The sequence below is a fragment of the Heterocephalus glaber genome, unplaced genomic scaffold (assembly GCF_053883595.1).
Source record: "Heterocephalus glaber isolate CG9 unplaced genomic scaffold, H.glaber_assembly_v1.0 deba00001532, whole genome shotgun sequence".
In the NCBI taxonomy this organism is placed as follows: domain Eukaryota; kingdom Metazoa; phylum Chordata; class Mammalia; order Rodentia; family Bathyergidae; genus Heterocephalus; species Heterocephalus glaber.
The window spans coordinates 13998272-14010343 of NW_028258330.1; the positions used below are offsets into that span (position 1 = coordinate 13998272).

Consider the following 12072-nt stretch of genomic DNA (forward strand, 5'->3'; position numbering starts at 1 on the left):
TTACTGACTTAGAAAGAACCTGTCAAAAAAAAAAAAAAAAATTAAGGGTTTGGGCATCTGGGTCGCAAAAATAAAAGGGGTCTTCTGGGAGCCACTCCTCTGAAACTCTTCAGAGTTTGGTCATGGAGCCATGAATTATTCAACTGTGAAAAATAATACGTTATAAAGTCATCAATATAGTCTCATTCATTTGAATCAATGTTAAGGCCTCAATTCTAAACTGTGTTTGCAGAGTGGCCACACGGTGGCACCACATTAGCTGGTAAATGTAAATATCCACCATCTTTGGATAGAATTATTCTTCAAATTGTGGGTATTCTACACTTTCAAGCACTTCAGAAATACTCTAACACAAAATGCAGCTTCTAAAATATGGGGTTTGTTCTGAAAACTCTTCCTTACCCCTTGGCCACATACAAGCCCAAATACACACTAAGTTCATCACCTAATGTCATTGATCCCTCCTGTATCAATTGACACAGTATTCCTCTCTGGAACCCCTGAGAACAGGATGCAAGATCCCCGTGATATAATTCACCTGGTACTAACATTTTCTCATTACAAATGTTTATCATTTTGTCTAGACTCTGATAGTACATATTCCTGCTTGTTTCATTTTAGGCAGTTTATAGTAGAAGATTAATGAATACTGGACAAGTAGGTACATGAATAGAAGGGTAAATGGATACATGGAAGGTCAAATGAACAGATAGGATGGACCACTCAGTACAACACTGCTGATTTTTGCTGTGAATTTTCTCCTTATCCCCCCTCCCAACCTCAAGGAAAGATAATTACAAATGCTAGGCAACAACCAGGAAAAAGAAAAATTAAACAAAAAAAATCAACCTAGATAAATGTATCAGATGGATAACAGTGATGCTTATGAATTTGAAAATAATGTAAACTCATATTTTTTAATGCAAAAGCACTTGTCAAAAATATAAAACACTACCAAGGGGGAAAAGGAGGACATAGTAGTGTCTTTCTTTTCCTAATGAGAAAAAAATTATTTTCTAGAGAAGTGTCTTTTATTTTCCAGAGATAAACATTTTAGGTTATTTGTTGAGAGTGGAGGATTCACTCCAAGATTCGTGCTATGTAATGAAAGCACCCTCTGAAGCAGGAGACATGCCAAAATTATTTTTCAGAACTCAGTGGTTCAGATTTCTTGGTTCCCATCATGTGACTCACCAGAGAAATACTTTGTTCTCATCCACCTTGCACACCAAGTTCAGTTTCAGTTACCCCATGAATTACTTTCTCTAGAGAGGACAGACATGAATGCAAATACAGCTAAGATGTTTTAAAACCAATAAAGACTGATCAGCTCTGATGGTTCCTCTCATGTGCCTTTTGACCCCAAACTCAGTACACAATATACCTCAAGCACTTTTAGGCAGACCTAGCAGCTCTGTCATTGACTTTAGACATCTTTCCAACTGACATGTCATAGCCTTAGGAAATGTCACATGGTTGAACTTTTGGCTGTGTATGTGTACAGCCTTGTTCTCTGAGATTTAATTTTATTTGAACTTTCTTCTGACCCTTAGACACTGCATCCCAAAACAAGGGCTGTACAGTATTTTCACAAGCTAGAAAAGTCCCAAACAATTTCCTACAGATTGTTTTAACCCTAAATGAATCAAACACAATCTGCTGCTTGTTTTTCAAGTTCCCTTTGTGTCTTATTTCCTTTCTGTTTGAAAGCTTTTTAAAAGTCTCACCTCAAAAAATAAATAAGAACCTGCCCATTAGTTGTTTACCTGCACACATACTAATGGGAAGAGCAAGGAAGACAGCAGTCAGTACTCCCAGATGTCACGCTTAAAGATGCGTGCAGGCCAGCCCAGCTCCTCTGGTCAGTTCTGTTCTTGGGAAAGTTTTTAAACTTTCTGCAATTTGTTTTTGCCTCTTATGGACTATTTTCCTGAATGTATACTTTCAAAAGACATCTGCATCTCCTAGGAAGAAATAAAACTGATACCAAGTAAGATAACCAAATTTCAGAGGGATTTTCAAGTAGATGCTCCCAAATAAAGAGTTATTTCTTCACTTTCATTCTTCCCTTTGCCTCCCTAGCTCCCTTAAGAAGTTAAGCCCCTGGAGGTTGTTTATTCTTCTCCTTTAGACAAGTGCCCACTGTGTAACCAAATTGAGATCTCTTTAGGGAAGGAAGCAGAGCCAGCTAATCCCCCACATGTGAAGCACAGCCACCAGGACTCCCTCAGAGCATGACAACCCTAACCCTGTGCCTCTTGCCAATGCTCTTCCCTAATTGGCCATGAACAGTTACAGTTAACCTCAGCAATTTCTGCACCCTGTATAGTAAGATCTCCAAACCATCAGCTGGGCGTTTAACATGCAAATTTTTAAATAGCATCTAATTAATAACAATAAGAATAATGAAAAAATTACCAAACTGCTATGTGTATGCTAAAGTCAAAAGTGGAAGCTTGGCTATTTTAATAAACCATTCTTTCACTGCCCTTCCCTCTATCATGTCTTAAATGTTCCATTCAGTAAAGAAACTTTCTGGAACTAGATCCTGTAAAAGGTTAGGATTATACACTTGTGTTCTATTCACTTATCCAATATTGAGCACTCACTATGCCTGAATATAAAATTCATTGACAGAAGCTCTCAAAGAACTCACAAGTCCACCACAAAAGAAATTTCAGGCAAAATTTGTTCCATTCACTCGGCAAATGTTTACTGAATACCTGGCCATATTCTAGGCATTGGGGATCCCTTAGTGCATGATATGGACAGAAATCTCCTTTCTCATGAAACTTCCACCCTGGAGGGGGAGATTGATAGCACACAGATAAGACACTGTTCTGGATACTAAAAGACATTAAAGGCTGTGGAAGAAAAAGGATACAGGAGTACAAGTCATAGGGATGACAGTGTTAAAACAGAAAGGTAAAAGCAGGCCCAAAGTGGTGAAGATTTCAAGGAGAGGAGGAAACAAGTCTTACAGATATTGGAAAGAAAGCTTTGCAGTTAGAGGGAAGACAAGCAAAGGCCCGGGGAGGAGGCATGCATGATGTGTGAGGAATAGCAGCTGGCCAGGACAGGCAACATGGAGAGAACAAGGAGGACAGTAGCAACAGATGAAGTCACAGATAACAAGGAAGGGATCTTGCCAGGCCCCGAGGCACTTGTAAGGGTTCTGGCTTATGTTTGAAGTGAGGTAGAAAACTACTGTAGGCTTGGAGCAGAATCTGATATATTTAAAACGCTCACTCTGACTGCTGTGTTAAGAACAGATTGCAGGTGGGTAAGGGCATGGAAGGGGGCAGCTAGAAGGTATTGCAGAATCTAAGCAAAGGAAGATGGATGTCAGACCAACAGGTGATGACACAGGTAATCCAAACTAGCTAATTTTGGGTTATGCTTTGGATGTAGAACAAATAGAATTTACAAATGAATTAGATGTCAGTATTTGAAGATAGACATTCTGGTTTTTAATTCCCTACTTTAAATCCTTTCATAGTTTAGACCTGGAATATCCCTCAAAGGCTCATGTGTTAAAGGCCTGGTCTTCAATTTGGCACTATTGGGAGGGGGTGGAACCTTTGAGAGGTGGGATTTAGGGGGAGGATGGTAGGTCATTGGAGATGTACTGTTGGACCGGATATTGAGACCCTGGCTCCTTCCTGATTCTCTCTTTGCTTCCTGGCCACCAGGAGGTGAGGAGCTTGCTCTGCCAAGCAGTCCCACCATGAAGTTCTGACTAGCCATACCCAAAGGCATTGGGATCTAGTGACCATAAACCAGAACCTCTGAAACTGTGAGCCAAAATAAGCTTTTCTTTCTTTTAAATTGATTATCTCAGGTATTTTGTCATAGTGATGGAAAGCTAATACCAATGCTAAATACAACTCCAAATTTGATTGCATTGGGTTTATTTAGTTCAATAACTTCTGATGATATACCAACAATTTATTCTTTCAGCTTCTATTTTTCAATCAACCCACAGTTATCTGCTATTGTTTCTAAGATACTTATCACTCTGATCCACTCAATCTTAGCATGACCATTGGATTACAAACCTTGATATTGGTGATATTAGAAATAATTTTCCATGTATCCAGATTCAAGATCACTTTATCTCTTCTTTCTCTGTTTTTCCCACTGTGAATTGAGGTATATTTTTTTCAGGAACCCTGTTCTGTGTATTCGCCTCTCTCTGTATTCTTTCTGCCACCCCTTGGGGGTGGACACAATAATTTTGCAGACAGTCTCACTTGCTGCAACTTCTGCCTCATCAGAACTACCTTGCCAACCATAGAAGAAATAATGTCCCATATCACAGGTCTTTGAAGTTCTGCCCTCTGCTTGCAAGCATCTAATCCCTACCCTGTCCAGCAAAGATTGCATCCAATGGTTTGCTTATAGCCCTCCACCTTACAACCTCCCATCCCTACCGATTAGGCTTTCACTGCCTTTAGGGTGTGAAAGAACATTCTTGCTCACTATGACACTTCAACTTTCATGCATGGGGCTCTGCTAGCCTAAAATCAATCTCTCTCTCTCTCTCTCTCTCTCATCTCTTTATGCCTGTCTCTCTGTCTTTTTCACTGTCTTCTCCCTCCTCTTCCCTCCCCACTTCTCCCCTTTTTTCTCTCTCCAACTTTTCCTAAGTCTGCTCATTCACAGAGACTCAGCTCACATTCAGGTCCCATTGTAAAAATATCCCTGACTGATCTAGTTCTAGTCCTATTATGTCTCTTTGATGTGACTTTTTCATTAGGACTTCATGCCATGTATGCTGTATTTGCTGAGAAGATATAAACTTCATGATCATATGCCAACTGCTATACATTTTTATACTTTCTTTGAAGACACACATAGAGTAGTCAATAAAAATTTACTGAATTAATTTCAGTGGAATAAATACACTGAGATAATATTACCTCACATCTTATATCAGGCTGAAAGCTGGAATTTAAGAAAAAAATCTTAGAATTCAAAAATCTTTAAATAACAGAATCTCAGTAATTACTTATGCCATCTTTCTTTGTCCCTGCTGCCACTGTGATTCTTCTACTAACTTTCTATTTTGATAAGATTTCACAAAAGAGCTGGACAGGAAGTTATCTCATGGAGACTATGCTCATAGGTGCATCACATTTCAAACTGTAATCTAACCAATCTTTGGCTACAGTCCAACATGATACTGGCATCATGGGACAGTAAGTGGGAATGGAATGAGTTGTTCTGACCTGATGTTCACAAAGTGTGCCCATCACTAAGATCCCGGGGTATAGAGCAGGGGCCACAGGATTGTGGAAGCAAAAAGAAAAAAATGTGTCAGATTTTAATCAGGCACTTCCAGTCTATCTCCAAGCAGGATTCATGCTATATTTCAAAGCATCACATAGCTTCTATCATTATGTTCTTCACAGCAGGAGGTGACAGACTCATAAGGTATCTACCACTGGGAGAGGGGAGAGTCCCCATGAAACTATGCTCTGATATTCCTTAAGACAGGACTACTCTTCTCTTATTAAAATAAATAATCTCTCCCTTAATCTTTTCTTTTTCAAGGTGACTATTTCCAATGTTTAACTGATGTAAATGACAAATACAAGCCCTCATCTCACACATACTTCACCTAGCACTGCACTCCTGAGGAGGACCGAAGCTTTCCTTTGCCTCCTAGATCCTACAAGGAGAGTCACAGAGTTGTCAAGTAGCCACACACTCATAAAGTTACAAAGCGTGATGAGAATGATGCAGGAAACAGAGATGGAATGAGGGATGACACTCCATCCAGAGGGTGCCATGCTCCCTCAGGAAGTGACACTGGAGCTGAAATCTGAAAAGGCAGACTTCAACTGACAAATAGGGCTCAGGGAAAGAAGACAATCTTCTTGATTAAGGGACATAGAAGGACACAGAGCAAAAAGGGAGAGGTGCACTGGAGAAAATGTAAAAAACAGTAAAAATGATGCAGGAGAACAAAAAAAAGAATGGCTCAAGAAAAAGTGACAAAGCAGAAGTTAAGTTAGGCAGAGCTTTCTGGACCAATGAAAGGGAAGTTATCTTAAGTGTCAATGGAGTGGGTAGGAGCTGAGAGTTCCTACAAATGGTAGTGCATTAATGGTCTCTGTGCATCTGCCTTTGCCAACATGAAGAATGTTTGCTCTGAGACAACTCATCCTACCTTAACTTCTCTAAGAAAATCCTTAGTAGCATAAGATGTACCCTGTTCAACCACAGATGACTGCACAGCCACCAACCAACACAAGCGTCTCCTGGGGGCATTTGAACTAAGAGCCACAGAGGCCATGAATACATAACTAAATGTTTCCATGAACAGTGGAAGCTGAGAGACATCTTGCACATGTTGACCCATGTGCAAAAAAAGTTCTTATAAATCATGTGTCACTCTTGCTGTTGAAATGACAAGTCTAGTCTTGTGACAGCTCTGACCTGTAGATTGCACTGGGGGTGGTCATCCAGGTCTCCTAAGCCCTGCCTGATTTTTAAAAAGTGGCAACTTCTTTCTGCCTTTGCACATTTGTAATGCTCCCTCTTGGAAGCCAGCCCTCGTGCTGGGAGAATCTCAAGGCACATGTAGAGGTCCTCCATGGGACAGAGTAGAAGTGCTCTACTTGACATTCTAGCTGAATGCAACTGCTTATCATATCATTAGTTGGTGTGAGCATTCCAGCTCCTCTGAACCCCAGAGAACTGCAATTCAGGCTAATCTATCTCACAGGAGCAGAACTGTCTAGCTGAGCCATGAGGCATATACTCATGAAGGACTCTGAACGATAATGGCTGTGTCAAGCTAATAAGTTCTAGAATGGCTTTTTACAAAGCAAAAGAGAGCCAAAACAGAAAGAGTAGAGTAGCAAATAGGAGAAGGAAAAGATAAGTTGATAAACAAAGAGACGGGAACTCCCTTATGACAGGGAATGTGAGCTTAAATCTGGACTTTGGCACATGAGTTCTATGAGACCTGACTGGACTTTGTCCCTGTCCTTAAAATTTATGAAACCCCAAGTTTACTGATAATAAGATACCCTTCAATACAGCTTAAGTTTAAGGATTTTGTTTTTCTTGAGACAAAGTCTCATTATGTTGCCCAGCCTGGCATCAAACTTCTAAGCTCAAGGGATTCTCTTATTTCAGCCTCCCATGTAGGTAAACCATAGCCCTGTGGTGCCACCAGGCTTAAGGGTTCCTTTCCACAAAGGCTTTGGTTTTAATGTTCATGCAGTCTAGTCACCATTTTGATCATGCCTGTGAAGCATAATTCTTATTTATCAGTGTGCTACTGAGGAAGCCAGCACTCAGAAGTTCAATCTGTCCACAACTGCAATATGGATAAAACAGTCTTCATCAATTAACTTGCTTTAGAATAATAAGATTACTGAACCCTGAAGTTTTAGGCACTAGCCTAATTAGAACAAAAGAGAAACACATATCTCTTATGATGTGTATCAGATACATTCTGCTAGAGAGGAGACTAAAATATGGATGCTAGCATAATCACTGGTGATTGCAAAGGTAGTCCACCATATTTTCAAAGAAAACCATAATTCCATATATGAGGAAAATTTATAGTGATAGAGAGTAATTGTATACTTAAAGGGCCTACAAATCTGAGCAAAGGCACATACTTAAGAAAGATAACGATAAGTCTGTCTCCCTCCTTTGAGATGTTCATCAATCAAAAACATGCATTGCTTCATACTTAAGAATTAACTACAAGAGGTCTAGTAATATATTTCCCTTAAAAGTCTAACGATTCTTTAAAAACTTGTCTTTGCTTTGTTCACATTCCTCTAGTATTTTTAGAGCATGTGCATTATCAGCATTATTTTAGGTGACAGTGAGCATTAAGGATTAAGTTACCATTGTATCTTCAAACTTAAGTCCAGGCATTGCTCCAAAGGCCACCAGAACTTGACTAAATCACATGCCTCACTGAATCTCCAAACAATCAAGAAACTCCGCACTTCTTTTCATGGCATCCTCCCTTACTTCACCTCCCTGATAAGCTCATTATCATCCTTCAGGAACCAACTCAGGGTCACTTACTCTAAGAAGCATTTTCTGTCACTCACCAACCTCTGTGCCTTTTTTTTTTTTTAATATAGACTTAACTACACCCTCATTTAGATACACATAAAACTCACTATCTACCAATAATGCTTTAAAATATTTATCATAATTACTTGTTCAAACTTCTATTTTCCTAACTACATTGTGATTTCCTGAAAAGCAATGAGCAAATACTATTCATTATTGAGTCCATGGTGCTCAGAACAGTGCTTGAGTCACAACAGGCCCTGTGTAAATATGTGGAGAAGGAGTATTTTCTGTTGCTATAGTGCCTTTTAAGCAGTCTGAAATGCCTTTCACAATGATTATTTTTTAAAAAAACTTCCCCCAAAAGTCAATTATAACCCACTAGAGAGATGAGAAATACAAGGAGTTAAGAGGAAAGCACTTATCTAACATTAGAATACCTGAGACAAATCTTTGACATTTCCAGATGGACAGATCCATTGTGCCCTCTGTTTCACTGAATTACATATTATTACATCTTGCAGAGTTAAATATTTTATAATTAACTGCATTCATGGTTATAATAAAGCAGAGCTTCTAATTTTCAATTCAATACTCAAAGAGGACTACTCAGAGCAGAAAAGAAAACATTATCAATTACAACATAAGGCAGCTCAAAAAATATCTTCTTCAGTAAATACCCCTTGTTATGTTAATGCATCCTACATACAAAGTGTCCTTAGGGTTCAAGTATAATTTATGCTCCATTATCTTATACTTCATACCTCTAGCTGCTCCATTTCACCCAGTTATACCTAGAGAGCAAATGCCTCGAAGATAGTACCACAGTCAGGGTCCCAGCTGGGATGCTGGGACGAAGGAGTTTAATAAGGGGATATTTACCTGGCGTGGCAGGGCTTAGGGAAATCAACAAGAGAACATGAAGTATCCTACAAGAAGGAGCAAGAGGACAGTACTATAAGAACCCAGAAAAAACAGCTGGCAGAGGGCCACTTGACAGACTGTAGCTTCCAGAAGGAGGACAAAGACCACCACCAGCGTGCTGGCAAGAAGAGAACTCAGGGAAAGAACACCCTGTGCTCACTCCTCTCCTCCCTCCAATCTCCTCTAGAACCTCCCATTGCTTGAACGCTGCCAGGATCTAAGAGGCCAGGAAGTCCATGGATGCAGCTACTAACACCCAGCCTGGGACAAGAGCAAGCTGGAGAAACATGGATTGTGGCTTAAGAGGGGCAAACAGATAAGATCTCACACTGATGGTCTCAGTTCATTCCTTATTTCTCAGCCCCATCCTTCCCACAGGAGAGCACTAGACATACAGATGGGAAGAATAAGGAAGAGCCAAGACAAAGCTTTTGTCATGTCAGGGTAGCACTGTGCAGAGCAACTCCACCTGCATCCCTTTTTATTTCTTTCTGAGTGAGTGCTTACAGTTGCGGCCAGCGATCTGCCAGACACCTCCACATTCCCACTGACTCAGTTCCCAAGCACAGTGAAGTCTTATTCTGGGATCCAAGACTCTCTTGACAGTACATTTTCAGCTACAGGAGCTAGGAGCAAGGAGCGAGGCTTCTAAGAGATGCCCTCAAACAGTGACAAACAGTGATAAATAAATAGCCCAACTCCTTACCTCCTCAGTGGAGCAACTCCCACACATACTGTAAAGGTCCCTGGCACACAGGAGCCTCAACTGCCGGTGATGGGATCTGCTTGTCGGCACATGCTATATTGCCCACCTTGCCTTCCTTTTTCTCATCTCCCCAAGTCTCCCACCAGTGCTTCTTAGGTCACCTTCCAGACAAACAACTGGACCCCAAACCCTGTCTCAAACCAGCTTTGGAAGAAAGCCACCTAAACCAATGCCTACAGATTTTAGTCTGAACCAAAGTAAAAACATATTCAAACCAAGTAAAAAAGTTTGACTTTTGTCACCAGCTTGGCTTTGAACTGGCTCAGTGAACACCAGCAAAGAAGCCAACTTGCTTGAGACTCAATTTTCTCATCTGTCAACTGAATGACCTCTAAGTTCTCTTCCAGCTGTAAAGTTTACTAAAATTTATTAAAGGAATATAAATCTCATGGCCCCAATCCTAGGACTTAAAATTCCCTTCTTTACAGTAGTTTCCAAAACTTAAGTTATTCAAAAAAGCAAAAGTTTTTTTGTATCACAGTAAAAAAAAATCATAACTTTTAGAAATTAAGAATTTAACCTAGCAACCAAATGACAATTAGATTTTTAACCAAATTTCTTTGATTTGACACCATAAATATAATCAATTACTTTCAAATTGGTAAATCACACAAAAACATCTAACGACAACCATGGTGAACCATTATGGGATCCATTATACATCTCTTTAGACAAATCATTTCACTTTCTATTCCCCACACCCAGCAGGACACCTCCAGGAGGGGTGAACCTGAGGCATTCCATGAATATTATCAATTGACAAATTAAAGAACCCCCATGAGCCTTAATTGTCTTTTTAAAATATACACATGATGTTTGGTTTGACTGTTTTACTTTGTTTTGTCTTTTGTAGTGCTGGGGATTGAACCCAGAGCCTCCTACTTGCTAAGCAGGTGCTACCACTGAGCTGTATGTCCAACCCAAATGATTCAATATATGCATACTGTGAAGAAATGGGAGATTTATGCTATCTACATCATTTTGACAGTTTCTTCCTACTGTAATATTTCCTTTTAAAATAAAACAGAATACAGAAACCTAAGATTCTACAGCTTAAAATGATTAAATTTCAGACTCAGAAGCTACTGTCTTCTTCAAAAGCAGCCAATCAATAGTAGTGCTTATCTACCCACTGGCAAAAGTTATTAGATCCCAAACTTTCCTAAATTGATTTTTTAAAAAAATTGTTGCTAGCACGCAGTACCAAGGAATGAATAAGACTCCTATTTCTACTCTCATATCTTAAAAAATGACAAAAATCATTGTAACCACCAGTCATGAGCATGATCATTCGGACAGGTGGTCAAGACCTCTTCTCAGTGATGTGACAAGCAAAGCAAAGGCATGTAGAGGAATGGGGAAGGTGGGGAGGGGTGGAGATAATCAGAAGGGGTTCAAAACTTTTACTTTTCTTCTTAACCAACACATAAATAATAAATGTACCATCTGTAATAAAAAAAACTAAAAGGAACAATAAATATCCTGAAAGGACAATTTGAGACCAGGGGCTGTCCTACTTATTCTCTTAGGCAAAAAGATCTGTGGTTGGGCTGGGGATTTAGCTCAGTGGTTCCGCTGCCTGCCTTGCAAGCATATGGTCCCAAGTTCGATCCCTGGTACCAAAAAAAAAAAAAAAAAAAAAAAAGATCTGTGGATGCTGGAACCAGGAGAGGCAGAATGGAAACTAAGAAAAACAGTTATAATTCTGTGTCTTTATGGGTACATTATCTTTTAAAAAATGATTTCCCTCCAACTCCCTCTAACAGGAACAATGGTCAGCTGCTTTTCTATGATATTTCTCCTGAGTTTCAGGGAGTGAAGGACAGAAAAAAATGAGGTGATGTGATGTCATTTACCAAAAGGTCAGATTTTAAATTATCTTATTGGAATTACAAATTTGCATAAAGTTGTAAGTGCTAATTTATTACGTATACTAAAATTATAAAATTGTTAAGAACTATTACATTACCAAAAAGAAAATACTTTTTAAAATTACTTTGGCAATGTTAACATGAATGACTATAATCAAGCTAATTATCTACATCAATGGTTCTCAAAGTTGGATGCATAATAAAAATATCTGGGAAACTTAAAATTCCAAAGCCCAGGGCATACCCAAGACCAATTAGTACAAAATCTTTGGGGACTGGCCACCAACAACAGTATTTTTTTTCTGAGGTGCCACTGGGGTGCTATTAAGGTGCAGACAAGACTGGTATCAACTGGTCTATATTATAGTTAATTAATGTGACTTGAGACAAAAGACAGTCCTTCACTTCTCTAAAACTCCCCCTACCCAGGAGCACTGCTGTTTATAATGCAGTAATGTT

The 12072-nt window shown here is 39.4% G+C and overlaps 1 protein-coding gene and 1 long non-coding RNA gene across 26 annotated transcripts in view; both read right to left on the bottom strand.

The window, feature by feature from the left end:
- Plcb4 (phospholipase C beta 4) overlaps nt 1-12072 on the bottom strand; it is a 384134-nt gene that overhangs the window by 298454 nt on the left and 73608 nt on the right. The gene's annotated exons all lie outside the window — the stretch shown is intronic.
- Nucleotides 1-12072, bottom strand: part of LOC147824653 (uncharacterized) — an 85178-nt gene continuing 73106 nt past the window's right edge. The window contains exon 2 of the long non-coding RNA XR_015441967.1: nt 1-12072. This exon is cut by the window's right edge and continues 16636 nt beyond it. This is a non-coding gene — a long non-coding RNA (uncharacterized LOC147824653).